Source organism: Microtus ochrogaster, chromosome 5 (genome assembly GCF_000317375.1).
Source record: "Microtus ochrogaster isolate Prairie Vole_2 chromosome 5, MicOch1.0, whole genome shotgun sequence".
NCBI classification, from domain to species: domain Eukaryota; kingdom Metazoa; phylum Chordata; class Mammalia; order Rodentia; family Cricetidae; genus Microtus; species Microtus ochrogaster.
Window position 1 is genome coordinate 35,204,816 of NC_022012.1, and position 15,648 is coordinate 35,220,463.

General features: G+C 42.8%; 1 long non-coding RNA gene across 1 annotated transcript in view; it reads left to right on the plus strand.

Annotated features, from left to right (window-relative positions):
• Nucleotides 1-15,380, plus strand: part of LOC113456059 — a 56,682-nt gene extending 41,302 nt beyond the window's left edge. The window contains exon 4 of the long non-coding RNA XR_003376928.1: nucleotides 14,835-15,380. This is a non-coding gene — a long non-coding RNA (uncharacterized LOC113456059). The remainder of the gene's footprint in view (nucleotides 1-14,834) is intronic.
• Nucleotides 15,381-15,648: the final 268 nt, after the last annotated feature.

The following is a 15,648-nucleotide window of genomic DNA, read 5'->3' on the forward strand; positions in this document are numbered from 1 at the left end:
CTCTCTCTCTCTCTCTCTCTCTCTCTCTCTCTCTCTCTCCTTTGTCCTCCAGTGCTTGTTCTCAAGCCAAGAGATGTTATTGAACAGGAGGAAGGAGACCCTTCTAGAGTGAGGAGGAGCTCAGAGCAGAACACAGCTTTCTTTCACGGCCACTTGTGCTAAAGGTCTCATGTTTGGAAAATATTCAGTTAGAGGGAATACTATTACAAGTAGTGTCTATGTTTTTGCTTTGAAGACACTGTCAATAAACAGAAAAACAAGAGGTGTGCAGGATTGCTGTGGGAAGTATAGAGTATAGATTGGAAGAGGGACCACCCCCTCAGTGCGATAACCCAGAGATGGAGCAAAGGACACATTTTCTAAACCTCAATGCTCAGTTCCTTTTTTTAGGGAAGTGACTTTGAGGAAATGTCACCCTGATGCATTTTCAAGTCGAGCGCTTAGTCTTACTGCCGTTAATCAAAACGTTGTTAGTTTAGGATTTGTCTCTGGTAGGCATAATCTGTAGCAGTTGGGGGTCTTCACCTGTGAGGAAGCTTTTCAATCAGTGACCTTTCCTTTCGGCCATAGATGCAGCAGTAGAGACATTGAGCAGTGAGATCCTGTGTTTTCTGTGGATATTTGCCTCTCCCTTAAAGCGCCCAGTCAAGACCATCTCTACCCCCTAGATCATCCTCGTTCCTCTCAGATCTTGTCCACTGAGGAACAGTCTGCAGACAAGATGCATCTTTCCTGGGGAACTAGATGGAAAGATCTCTGGCTATTCTCTTTTAAAGATTACCAAACTCTTTGTCCAGGTAACATGCCTTGTTGTCATGGCAACGCAAAGACAGCTCGTGCCTCTTTTTTTGTTTGGCCTTCCAGATTTATTTAACACTTTCCTAGCTGTTGGTGTAACTTTCAGCTACAAATGGATGGTCTATTCTGCCCAAAGGTGTGTGTGTGTGTGGTGGGGAGGAGGGGGGCGATTTAAAATATAATTATTTAGTTTTAGGCATTTGGATTTCTTTTCTTCCCGAGGAAAAAAAAAAGTTGAGATTTCTTCACTCGTTTCTAAGTCATTCAGATTTTCCAAGATACAAACCAAGCCAGACCCTTTCTTTTCTTTATTAAGCTCAAATCTATTAGGTGTTATCTGAGCCAGTCTGGTCTGTGTTTAAGCCTCAGTGGCTTCATGTGCAGACCCCGCTGTGTCACTTTACGCATGAGACCTGCACCGACTCAGGTGCAGAGGAGTCCGCCTCTTGTTGCCGCAGTCACACGTGACAGGACCAGCATCTCCATTCTGACTCCAGACTCTGGGCCGTCTCAGGTATTTGGAGAGACCCCATCACCAAAGATGTCTTTCTTCTCCCCTACTATGATTTAAACAGAGCCAAGACTTGACCTAGTATTCCAGCATGAGGCATTCACTTCAGACCCTGCTTAAGGTCATCCTGAGATTCTCCTGGCCCTGGGATGAGAGGCTAGGAGGGCTCAGTGGGATCCTTTAGAGATCTGGCTGTAAAAGGAAAGAGTTTTGGTAAGCAAAGGGATGTGCTACTTTGTCCTGCTCTCTTCTAGGAAGAGAAGGTTTCCCAAGACCCAGAGCCCACTGGGGGATGCTATGTGAACTAAACTCTAATGATCTACAGGATCAGTAAATTATGATTTCTGAACCTCGAATAGCAAAGGCCTCTTTGTAATCCCCCAGCTTACCTCCAGGGGCAGTGCTTAGTCACTACCCTGCTTCCTAGTAGGGCAATAACTAACCGGTCACATGGGTCAGCAGACTCATCTACAACTGCTAGAACTTGATTTCCGCACTTGAATTATTCTGTGACCTTCCTGGAAACCAGGTGCCCTCTCTCAACAACCTATCCCCTCCCCAGCCCAGACTCCCTCCAGTAACTCACTTACCCCAGATGAGAGATGGTATACTAGTTAAAAGTATGGTCTCTCAAAGCCAGTCCCTCTGGGCTTGAATTTCATTTCTCTCATATCCTTAGGTACTTTGAGCAAATTAATGTACTTCTGCCACGCTGTTTCTTTCAACAGACTGGAGGCATTGCAGCATCTGCTCAGAGTGGTGGGGAGACCTGGGGTGACACACCTTAGGCGCCTAGGGAACTGACATATTCAGTGATTTCACTGATTCGTGTTTATCGTTAGACAATCCTGAAGTCTACAGCCTAAGAAAACTTGCCAGACCATCTTCCTGAGATCTCCCAGACTCCAGTAGCTGCCACTCCACTGTGTCTTTAAGGCCCAGTATCTCCCTTAGTCTAATACAATGAATTGTTTGTTTGTCTGTTTTTAAAATCTAGGCAGGTTCCTGGAGGGTCTCTTGATGCTAAAGAACAAAGAACACATCATCTGTGTGGGACATTCATCTTGAGACAGTAATAGAAGTGGGAAAGCCAGCATTGGAGTGGGACAAGTAAAATCATTGTTAAAGTTATCTTAGACAGAGAGGAGAGAGAGAGAGAGAGAGAGAGAGAGAGAGAGAGAGAGGGAGAGAGGGAGAGAAAGAGAGAGAGGGAAAGAGAGAGAGAGAGAGAGAGCGCCTCGTAGGAGAAACAAGCAAGAGGTCACATGGAAGACATGATGGTTCAATCAAGGCAACAATGGAGTCTGACTGGTATGAAGTGCAGTGCTATTAGAAGATCATGTGCCAAAAGCAATATTATTGGCGAGCCATGTAGGGTCAAAGAACATACCAAAGCCAAGGAGACAGTGGGAGAACAAAAGTTAAGTCCTAACCTGGAGGTGGGCATTGACTCCAGGCCAGACGATAAGGACAGAGGTGCTGGTTGATGAATTAGCTGCTCTGGAGGAGAAAGGATGACAGACAGGTCATGGTTTTTCTACCAGATTTGATTGCTAACTCAGCTGTGTAGTGGCGCCAGCAACTATGGGTCAAAATCTGCACCTTGCTAGGTTCAGTCTTCCGTGATCATCTCTGTAACAGTGACTCCTTCACAAGCTTCCTAGGACAGCCTAAGGTATCGATGCCGGAGCGAAGCCAAAGCCAGCAGCTAGCAAGCATGGCTATTGTTTGCTTGGTTACCAAACAGACCCTCCTTGGAAATGTAGTTTTTATTTTCCTGGCTCTGAAAGATAATAAATGCATGTTATTTTCAGAATTGTGTAAGAAATTTTAACCTATTCCTTTTGCTAATGATACTCAATTTTTAAAGTGTAACTGTGTGCTCAGTGGCTACAGGGAGATTCAGAGCCCTATTACTCTCTCTTCCTTTAAGACAGGGGCTCGCTGAACCTAGAGTTAGTCTGGCAACCAGCAAACCCCAGTGATCCTCCTGTCTTCCTCCTCACAGCACTGGGGCTACAAAACGATGAATTGCTTTTAATTTGGGTGCCGGACAGTCAAATTCAAGTCTTCTTTTTTTCCGTAGAAGTCATTCTTACCCACTGAGCCTCACCAGACCTTTACAGTATTCAAATTCTTAACTGATCGGCTAGGTATGTGCATGAACTGCAGCTTAGAATTGCAACGAAGGATTATTGTACTTCGTTAATTCCTCAGTGAGGTGAGGTAGGCTGTGTAGGTGTGGTTATACCCATTCTTCAGGTGTGTCAACTGAGTCACGGAGAAAACTTTTTCGATGTTATGTAGTTAATGGATGCGGATACCACTATGTGCTTAGTATTTCTCCTTCTTTACAAATAGACCAAGATGTTCACTACCCAGGACGCCAAAGTCTTCCCCAACCCTGCCCAGTCTTTTTGGAGCGTGTTTCCAATATGTTTGAAATCATAGTCCTGTGAAAACTCAGGAAATAAAGAATGCAAAAGGCACCCCAAATCATCACTGTATCCAAAGGGTAATGTAAGAAGAATGTAGGAAAGTAATCAATGTGCTGGGTACATGTCTCAAAAGTATCAAACCTCTGTTGTTCCATGTAGACAGGGACGAAGGGACTTTAGATTTGCTGCCCTTGCTCCTAAGTAGGGCATGGGCATGCCACATACAAGACATATTATGGCTTATCTCAGAGTTTTCTGTTGTTTTTTTGTTTTTTTTTCTCAGAGAGTTGAGGCCTTTACAAAGAAGCTTCTAGTTCAGATTACTCTGCTCTACCGAGTGATTCTAGCCAAAGCCTTGTCTGCCCACCGACTTGAGCAAGAAGCTTTCCTGCAAGCCTTTGAAGGACCAAGCCTAGTGGCAAGAGTCATTTCCCTAAAAAAAAGCACTGCTTCTGACACGGGACTGAGTAGCACCCACATTTGAAGTTACTTTGGGAACTTTTCAGTCTCGCTTTTGGAATTCAGGCAGTGATGCATTTTAACTCTGTCTTGAAGCAAATGCAGCAAAAGATCAAAAGCTTAAGCGTGCTTAGCCCCCGATGGTCTCTGAGGTATGGAAACGCGTGAGAAGCGCACCTGCCATTGTGTTTGCTTTATCTGGGCCCAAGATGTTTATAATCCCTAACATTAGGAGGATTATCAAAGTTACTTTAGTAAAACTCCAAAACCTCAGCTATTGTTCAGAAAAAAATTTCAGAAATGACTTGAAATCTACAGTTTATAGCAAGAACCTCTGCTTATATTATGACTGCTCTATCGATCTCAAACTACAAATCTGAGAATTCCTGTTCCATTGTGTTGTGAGGATGACGCTGGCTTTCTTGGATTTTTTGGTCTATCTTTTCATAACACGTGGTCCAAGGTGACAAAACAACAGAGTGTTAGAACTGGAAAGGACCACACAGGATGGAGAGTACTGACGATGTGGTGGCTTCCTGCTAAAGAAGACACATTACAGAATAACTGTCCAAATGGGTCCAGGCCCTTGGGTTTAAGAAATACCACTCACACACTGTGACTGCACAGTTTGTTCCCATTCAGCATTCTTTGGGGATCTCATGTGATGATGCTTCCAGGTGGTCATCTTCATATTTCAAGGCTGATGATGCATCTGTTTACATACTTGCTGTTGTATCTGGCGGAACTTGATCCAGTCCTAAGGCTCTGGGTCATCGGGCAGTGCCCGCAGACTTTATTGGGTTGTCTTTAGAGAACACAGGGAATGCATCTGTTTGGTGGAACACTATAAAGTTTGCTATCCTTGGACATTCTGACTATCTTTTAATGTTCCTAAATTTGTATAATGTGCCTTAAAGCCTGTGGGGTGAGTTTATGGCTTAAAATGAAATCAGGGTCTCAGAGAGAAGGATAGATCAGAGGGCAATTTAAGCAGAAGTTACTCACAGGCAGTGAGAATGACTTTTCTGTGCACAAAGCTTGGAGGAGAAACTGTACTGCTATATCAGAAGCAACTTCTACCGTGGCTGTGCCTTATCCATGGTGGCACCTGAAGAATGACATCTCACAGTTGTCGTCTGGCTTCCACACACATGTATATGCAAACGTTCATTTGTACAATGTGCAATACATAATCCGATTAAATAAAAGATATTCATAAGAGACACTCAAGGTATCTTCCAGACCCAACTTTACTAGTCTGTCAAAGCATTTTAAGATGCTTAATTCTATGCCAGAATCCTACGGAAAACTAACAGCACCCAACTATTTGCTACTAATATATCCAGGGATCAGGGAAATCATCACCTTCATCTGTGTGTCCTCTGATGTCCCCTCCAGGCTCCAGGGACATTCCCAGGCCAGTGGTCATGCAGATGGCCCCAGGTAACCTAAGTGTGTTACAAACATAAACCCCAAGTCATAAGCCTGGGAAAAGGACAAGCAGGGATGAGGCAGGGCTTGACAGGGATGAGAGGGACAGCGAATATGAGGGGAAAAGAACAAAGAACCCATACATTGTATGCATGTATGGGTTTTTAATATCAAAGTTAATCAATTTCAATATAAGAAAAAATAAATTGCAAAGGCATTAGGCAGCTAAAAAAAGTCAAGGTGGAACAAGCTAAGTAATGAAGTTTGGCCTTATTAACAATCCTCTCACCAACCGACTATTGCTCAGGCATTTTCACAGCATTTTCTAGCTACATGCTTCCACAAGGATGTAGAAAATGCTTTCCAAAAGTGCATCAAATCCTGACACATGGATTCTTATGCTACAGAATAAACAAATCTATTTCTCATTGATTGCATTGGTTCTTATTTTTAAAAGGGCACAGCATTGAGGCAGTGTGTTAGCTTTCAATTGTTCTGCTATTGACAACATAATAGTGATTAATGTAAAAAGATTACTAGATTCTAGCAAAAAATATTGTTAAAATTAACTTCATTTAAATTAATCTAGACGATGGGATATTACTTATATTCTAAAGGATCCCCCTTTGAAAATACCCAACATTTATATGAGTATTTATGTAGGTATTAATTAGTTTCAAATTAACATGAAGTTCCTACTTATGACTTACTACAATCCTCTTTGGGTGCTGTACTTTAAATTGTCCTAATCCTGAGATAGACAAGGGGGACTCTGTATCCATTCACAAAAATGCAAATTTTAACCAACTCTGCTATCAAAACATATCTCCAGTGCTTCCATTCTCTCTTGCTGTAATGATACCCACCCAACCACTAACTTTCACCCAATCTACTTTGTGGGTACTAGGGGCGAACTTTTCTACTAGGTGACCTCCTGACTTGCTACCTGGCATCTTTACTTGTCGTTTTTCACATCATGGCCAAAACTAAATTTCTCAAGGATCATTAAATCCTGTCAGTGTTCTGCTAAAATCTCTTCTTCATATTGAGGATAAGGCGTGAGTTCTTTTGGTCCCCAAAAGTGCACAGCACTCATAGTTTGATGACAGCCACCATCACGGGTCTCCTAAGACCCACCTAACACACTTGGAAACATGGTGGAATCTCTTGATCAGATGGCCCAAAGAGAATGCAATAAAATCAATGTGGGAATAGGGTCAAATCTCAGCATCAAGAAGGCATGGCAAATTGCATCCAATGCCTTGTCAGTGTCCTCAGACCATCAAATGGGACGAGTTACATAAGATTGTTAACTAGCAAGAGTACTCCCCAGGCTACTGGCTCCATGTAAGTTTTTGGCCCACATACACTAAGGGATGGGTTCAGCAAAACCTTGTCCTTGATGATTGTTGGCCCCTCTACTGGGGAGAGGCTGGGCAATTAAGGGCCTCCAGGATCCAAGGTCTGTTTGGAAGCTTGGGTCATCTGTCCTTGTTTTCTCTGATGGAACCCAATCACTTCTCATGTCCTCTTTACTTTAGAGTATGTTGCCAGGGTTTCAGCCAGTACTGACAGTGCAAAGAAAGACAAACCCACCTGTTAAGATTTCTTGAAAATGAAATGCCATGTCTAATCACAGCTATGTCGTTGTTCACTCATTTGTGTTGGGGAAGATCTTTAACTTTGTTTTCATTCTTTTATGGCATCTACTTTCCTTTTAGGTTAAGGATCAACATTCACATGAACTTAGAGTGCCCCCCTCCCCATTGCTTCTCTGAACTCCCTCTGCTCCCCTGTACAGTTCCCCTCTTTACGTTTATCCCTTCTCTTTTCTCTTTCAGAAGTAACAGTGATTTCCTAATTGTCTTCAGAATTTGACTTTTGCACCCTTTTAGATCAAATCTAGATTCTTTATTATTTTTTCTCTCTTTCTTTGGTCTGGGATATAGACAAGCTTCCTCTACATTTTGATTCCCTGTTTTTGGTTTAGAAAGAAATTAAACTGTCAGACCAACCAACCAACCAACCAACCAAAGCCCTCTAAAGGATCAAAGACGATTGCTCTTCAATACTTTATTTCCTACACAGAGAAAGACACGAGCATTCCTTGGGAAGGTGTGCTGGATGTCCTTCAAGAGGCCTTCTGTTGTCATGGAGTCCAACATCAAGTTGGGGATAGTGAAAGGTGAGAGAGGACAGCGCATCAGAGAAAACTGAAGGCTTCATTGCCTTGAGGGAAGAAGTCTCCAACCTTGGCTCTCTTTTCTAATCATACGGAAGCAGAGACAAAGAAGGGCAAGACAGGAAGCTTTTCAGCTGTCCACAATAAACACAGAAACTGGGAAGCAGCAGTGGGACCTTGGTGAAGGTTGTAAGTTACAGAAGTGGCCTCCTTGGCCATTACTGTGAGACAGGAAAGAGGATCACCTGACTAGCTGGTGCCAGCAGCGCAGCTGGATGGGCTTCACTAAAGCTAGGATAAAAGTGCCTAAGAGGAGGAGGGAAACTGTATGGAAACTCATGTGGACTCGGATCACACTGAGCATCCTCTGGACCAATGTAAACAGACCCTCATCCACTCACATCTTTCTTGTCCTGTATCCAGTATGAAAAGACTTGGCAGCACACTTGCTGAGGATAAGGAAGTAGGAGAGTGACTCTGGGGTAAAGGGTAGAAAGTCTTGAGGACGTTAGAAACATACTTTCATCCTTTGGCAACTTGCAGTGACACCATTGCTCAAGAATGAAGATGATGCACATTGCTGACCATAGAGTTTTGTTTTTACAAATATGAACATTTTAAAACCCAAACCATGCTATATTAAGGTAGCCCTCTTCAATGAATATAGTGAGTAGTTACATGTGGCTATTGCAATGGAGCCATTGAATTTTAAATTTTATTTCATTTTAATTAATTTTAATATGCATAGCTATGGGCTACCATTTTGGATTATACAAGTTAACAGTATAGTGCAATATTTTAAACAGGGAGGAGACTGACAATTGTTCATTGACTGACAGAACAAAATGCCATGGCAGATGACCAAAGATAAAACGAAGCAAGCCAGGCCTCCTGATGTTATGTATAAGCCCAGAGTTTGGAAGGCTGAGGCAGGAGGATTAGGATATCAGGGCTAGCCTCAACTATATAGTGAGCTTGAGGTCAGCCTGAGCTCCTAAGGCCCATGTGACACCAAAACAAAACAAAGCAAAATACCAAACCAACCAAACAAACGATAACAACAACAAAACCAAACCAATGACAAGAACAAGGAAATAAAGTAGTAGCATGGTTAGTTACCTCTTTCCTCATAGGAATGCTATGAGGATCATGGACCTAACATAAACCTGAGCCAGTTGACAACTGCCATTCTAGATTCATATGCTACTGGGAAACAAGGTACAGTTTAAAAACTCACATGTTGATGAGACTTCACTGGTATAGCTTCTTTGACATTTCTAGGCAATCACTTCCACAGGAAACGCCCTGCTTCTCAGGATTTTGCAGTCTTTCTGTGTCTTCCACTATGATTCCTGAACTGCAGATGCTTGAGCAGTGTTCTAGATGTCACTAGTTGAGGACGGGCGGCACACAGTCATTTGTTCTCTGCACTTTGACCCATTGTGGCTTTCTGTAATGCCCTCTGTCTATTGCAAAGGGAAGATGAGGAGTGAGACATACACTCATCTGTGGGTAGAAGGACACATGTTTATAGTGCAGCTGAGAATTAGGCTGCTTTAGTAAAATGGTGGTTATAGATTCTACTCCAAGATCCAAGGCTTTACCAGCCCCTGATAGTTGGCTAGGTCTCCAGTACCAGACATGATTTCCCTCTTGTTGAGTCAGCCCGAGTCCAATTTGAGAGCTGTTGGTTATCACAAAGGTGTGTGTGTCGCTGTTTCAACCTTAGGGATCTTGTGTCATGGTGATTGAGTTGTTCAGAGATAGCATAGCTGGGTAATACTTGCTGCTTCTCTTCCTTCTGGTACCATGAAAGCTGGTCTACAGGAAGGAGATATTCAGGTCAACACCTCTGGGTGTTATGTCTTAATATATATGGACTATATGGACTTACCTTCAACCTCTGTGAGGTAACCAAGAATAACAGCAATAGCCTATGATATTTTGAGAGTCTCTTAGACAACAACAATTGATCAACAACTCAAAAGGAGGCTTCCCTTGACTGACGTTGGGGTTTTTATTGGGTAGTTCATGGCTCTTGGAGTGTGGAGCATTGTCAGCCCAGATGGGAAAATAACATTTCAACAATATATACTTATCTGTGATATACGTAATTTTAGGTAACTACACAATAATATTATTTCTTATGACTTTTTTTATTTTACCTTCCTTCTGTCTTTATCTCCTACCTCACCTAATAAAAAAACCCTTCATTTTTCCATCCCTCCCTTCAAATCACTCATATGCTGCTATATACAGTGACTCCATGTTAAATATGCATATCTGAGGATTTGAAACTAGGAGAGTCCGATGAGAAAGAAATTGTGGTTTGTTATTTGAGTGTGGGTTACCTCATTCAATAATATCTTTTTTAGTTTATCCATTTACTTGAAAATTCCATTGTTTTTTACAGCTGGATAGTATTCCATAGTGTATATCTACCACATTTTAACTAACCTTTAGTTGGTTGATCTTGTAGGTTTGATTTTCTAGCTTTTGTGCATAGATGGATGTGACTAGAGCAGCAATGAACATTGCAAGCATCTTTGGAGTGGGATGCTGAGTCCTTTGGACATACGCCGAGGCCTGGTATCCTGGTGCATATGGTAGATTCACTTTTAGCACTTGAAGAATTCTCTCCACTGATTTCCAGAGTGACTGGATGAGTTTTCAACCCCACAGTAGTGAATGAGTGTTCCCTTTCCACTCCGGGTGGGAAGGGTAAGAGGAAATCTCAAAATTCTTTTGATTTTCAATTCCTTAATTTTCAGGGATGATTATAACATTTTTTTTGAGATATTTCTTAGCCACATAGTGGGTTCTTACCCAAGTGGAATACTGCCTTTTTGCTTTTGACAGACTCCTTCCTACGAAAATACGAAGCGATGCTGAGTGAGAAACACAGTTGAGACTTTAGGCGACTTTATGTCACTCTTTGCTTTGGTAGGTCCCAAGACTTCATTCAATCTGTCATTTTGGTGTCTTTGGTTAACATTAACAAATAATTTACTGTTGGAAGTCTCGAATTTTTAATAAGAATGGCATTCCAGGAAAGGTTTGAGTTGACACATAAGAACTTTCTAGCATGGCCACTATTGACTGCCTGCCTAGAGGCTGTGTGTTAGGCAGGGCAGTGCAAGCTCAGCCCCCAAGCACAGGCAATGACACAGATTATGGCTTCATAAATAATTGCCGGATGTCTGTCAAATGAATGAATGGTGAATGTGCAAACATGCAAAGCTCCTCACTCCGACTTTCTTTCAGAAGTGGGTATACACCAGTTTTTAGCTAGTCTGGGGAATTTTTTTTCTGACCATACCTGATTGCTTGAGAAGGCTTTCCCTGGACCACTCAAATGGAGCTGTCTGTTTGAATATAACCCAACAGCAATGTGGTTTGTCAAACACTGGGAGCTGGTAGACTTGGGCTTCTCACATCCTTAAGCAACATGACATGACTACCACAAAGTGTTGCTTAGAACCACCTGCTGGCAACTGCTGTTGCCCCAGGGTTAGCTGAGTTGCAGACATCAGCTAGATTTAATTTGATTTCTCTTATCTAATTGCCAATTTTTCTGAGGAGCTGGAGAGAGAACTCACCTTCATTTTTAAGGCGAAGTCTAAGTTTAACATAGTCAAGGTCAAATATGCGGTTGCCTTGTCTCGCTGGGCTTAGCTGACAGCCTGCTGGACTCTTATTTCCTTGGAGTGTCAGGAGCAGCAATAAAGGAACAACTAGGATCATAGCATTGATGTCTGGCCTTTGCCCTGCGACAACCAGAAAAGTGGCAGTCATTGCATTCTTTAGGAAAGCAGACTGTCTGGGTTTGGATGCTGTCTCAGTCACCTTGTTGTTTGACCCAGAATTAGATCTACTAGTGAGAGTTTTATTTCTATTTTTCTTTGAGATATATAATTTCATGACAGCAATTGAAACAATATATATTAAATGAAATACTATTCACATCAGGACATAACATCCAAAGAATAGTGAAGTTTCTGGCATTCCATGAAAGCATGTTAATTCTAGATGGGAAAATCCTTCTAGTTCTTGAGTCTTGAGTCTCGCAAATTTTGAAGCAAGACAGATGTATGATGGTTAGCCTTTGTTGCTGTGACAATATACACGAGACAATTGATCGACAAAAAAAAAAAGACACATTTGGATTCCTAATTCAGAGACTTTGGTTTGTAGTTGGCTGACTCTGTCGTTTCTGAGTTTTGGTGAGGCAGAACAAGAGCAGAGAAAGACACAATAGAGGAAAGCGATTTACCCACTGACAGCCAGGAAGCCGAGAGTTCATAGAAGGAACCAGGGCAAGACACACCCTTTAAGGGCAAGCTTCCAATCTCCTAATAACTCATTCAGCTGTGAACTCATCAATGGATTAATTCTTTGATGGAGTTAGTGCCTTCATGACTGAATCACCTTTCAACATTACCACCAGCTGGGGACTAAGTCCTTTAGCCCATGAGCATGTATGTCAGATCAGGGGGCTCACAGAAGTGATCAAGTTCTTGACAATGGTGATCATCTATTGAGATCATGGAAACCAAAGTAGGCAGAATTCAAGCCATAAGGAAGAGGCAAGATATAATTAGCACAAACCGAGGGTCTACCATCTCTTCAAGGAGACCACTTTTCCCAGCAACCTAGAGATAGCCCCAAGGAAGCTAGAGTTGCACAGAATTTGTCAGGAGTTCTCAGCTAACTCTCTGGATTTGGGGGTTCAGAGAAATAAAGTTAAACTTAATTATTTATTCATGGACTGTCTTACCACCTGCACAGAAGTATCTATCTTGAAATTTTTCTGACGTTTTTAGGAAAAACAGTGGGGGAGATGAAAGAGAAAGAAAAAAGGAACCTGCCATCACTCACTTCCCTAGAGGGTTGTTAGTCCTGTCAAACACACTGTAGGGACAATGTTGTCAGAAGTGCCAGAGATGTCAGCTCTAGGGGGAAAAAATTAGATGGAAACTCCACTGAAAGTTTTTGGATAAGACCTTGGCTCATATCAGCTGTTATTAGAGAAGGGCTCATTCATAAAGCTGCTTCCTGGTGCCCCAAGGAGCATATCTTTCAGGAGCCTAGACCTGAATATTCATTAGAGTATATTTTCCTGGGTGGATATGAAAATCCACAGGCGCTTCCAATCAACTCTTTCTGTACTGTGCATACAGAGCAGGTGGAGGTCACAGACAAGTGTTCCGAGAAGAAGACAAGGGCAGAAACACCAGGCTTGATGGAAGGAGTGCACATAACCCACACTGAGGGGAGTCATACTTGACTAGCTGCACACCAGGGAGTGGGCAGCATAAAGAAGAGATTTAAACATGGGCACTCATGAGAATACACAAACACACACATATTCTATTTGATTCAAAGATTTCGCTTATCTCCTATATAGAAAACCTTACCTACATAGACCTAGTTCTAGTTATGTTGCTATAATAGCAAACCCCAACAAAACCAAAACCAAAGGAGAGAGACAACACAAGAAAGAAAGTATTGATTTGTAGCTCACAGTTCTAGGCTACAGTCCATCACTGTTGAGAAGCTATAGGTACAGGCTGGGGCTTGAAAGAGGTAGTGACTTCACAGACACATCCAAGAACAGGGAAAAAGAAATGCATGTATGCTCAGTGCTCAGACAGCTTTCTATACTCACACGGTCCATGCCTCCTAAATGAGGGACTAGGGCCACACACTTTCAGGCTGTGTCTTTCCATAGCAGTTAAAACAATTGAGAAACTCCCCCATAGACATGACTACAGGTCCACCTGATCCAGGCAATGCTTGACATTCTTCTCTAGACTATGTCAAGTGGACAATTCAAACTGACCATCATACATGTCAATGGCAAAACAACTCAAGGAGAAATTTACCTCGGCCACTTGACAGAGAGAACTGAGTACCAATCAGTTAGATTCCGGCATTGTGTACAGGTTTGGGGGAAAACAAAAGCTGTAGGTTCCTAATCAGTATGAATATAAAACACTTGGGGTACAATTTCCTCACAGCTCAGAGACCTCCTGTGCCCTTTGTTGACTAGAAGTCCACCAGAGAACAGTGCTTTTGAAACAAAAGCAAGGCACAGGCTCTCCAACAACAACCTGGAACTTACTGCAGTTTCCAGAACCTTCCCCCAGAGGGACTGGGCTTCTGTAAGCCTCTCTGGACGAGGCCTAAGATGATGCTGGACCGAATTCCGAGGACCCCTGACTGGCCTATAGCTACCATCACATTAATGGAAACACTGCTTTAGGAATATTGTCATCCCCCCCCCCTGCCCCCGCAACCAGAAGAGATTACTAGAACCTTCCAGGCTCCGTGCTGCATTAGGAACACAGAAGCAAATTCTGCCCAGTCCCTACCCACACAAAGTTTAGAGCTGAGAGGGCCCTGAGGGTCTCGGAGGCAATTTCATTGTTGCAATTTCGGATCTTATCTCAGATAATATCAAAGCTATACAAAATGAATGCAGGGCAGACACAAGTTTGATCTGTCCCAGAGAGATGTCTTGGAGATGACTGGATAATTACAGGGAGAGATCAACGTCATGGAAAGATGGTCTGTATCTGTAATTCGTACAGGTGCACCATGCCACATAGGACCCCATGGAGGAACATCCACCTTGGTTAGGAGGTACACAGGGGTAAGGAAGGTCTAAACCAGGGTGTAGAAAAAGCAAGACAGGGTATAATAACGGCTTAGGATTGGTTTGTTTGGATAATCCTGGAGTCCTTTGGGCTAAGAGGATGGTCTCCAGGTCCCTGGCTCTCGTCCCTGGGGTGACTGTAAGTAGACCAAGGATGGCACAGTATATGCTTAGATGAGGCGTTCGTTGGCTTGCCTGACACAGGCATGTTTTCAACTAAGCCATTAGTGCTTTAGGAATTAAAGCCTGGGAGGGGTTAGTATCACCCGAAAGCTGAAATGTGTGCTCAAATGCACAAATACAAAGATTGAGGAAAATGGAAGACACAGTAAATATAAATGTCCCTGTGATTGACAGGTAAAGAGAAAGTACAGAATCTAAGAGCCACCACCCTCTGATCAAGTGAGTTACATGAGAAGAGCCGAAGAGAAGTAAGGAAACATTACGTGGACATCACTGACCGAGAGCTGTGTGTGCTGTAGCCGGGAAGATAGAATGGTGTTTCTCCAGAACTAAATCTGGCAGCTCAGAGGTTAATGTGTTTAATTATTTATGCCAAAGTCTGGTCTGCAAATGCCCGGGTGCTTCCCATCTCTGTAAGATCTTCCTGAGCAAAACAAGAAGTTGTTGATGGGAACTGGAGATGGAAGTCACTGACCTCCCACTCCCTGGAGGAAAGTGGTACCTAAAACCTGCAAGGAGATAGTTTGATTAAACTAGATGAGATCTGATGGTCTGGGTAGTTTATGAGAACACTGTGTTTGTGTGCATAGGCTAAAGGCCTCACCGTGGTGCCACAGGATGGTCTTTCCCTCTTTGGGAATCATGGAATCCATAAGGTCCCATTGGAAATGAGTTGCAAAGCTAGGAGGGCCTTTTCTCATCCTGTGTTTCTCAATAAACATTTGCAATATAATGTGCTTCGTGTTTTCTCCTGGTCCTTGATTGTGTTTCCTGGGGGAGGTGGCAATGACTAAGATAGATGTCTATAAAGAATGAATATTGATGACACATTATGTAAGGCTCAGTGAAGGTTGTGAATTCACCAGATGCTTGGGAAGTCAGCCGCTCTATTACGCATTTCCTTGGCCCAAGCTTGGATGTTTTCCAAGAAGCACTTGCTGAAGCAAGTAGGATCTAGTGTGTGTGTGTGTGTGTGTGTGTGTGTGTG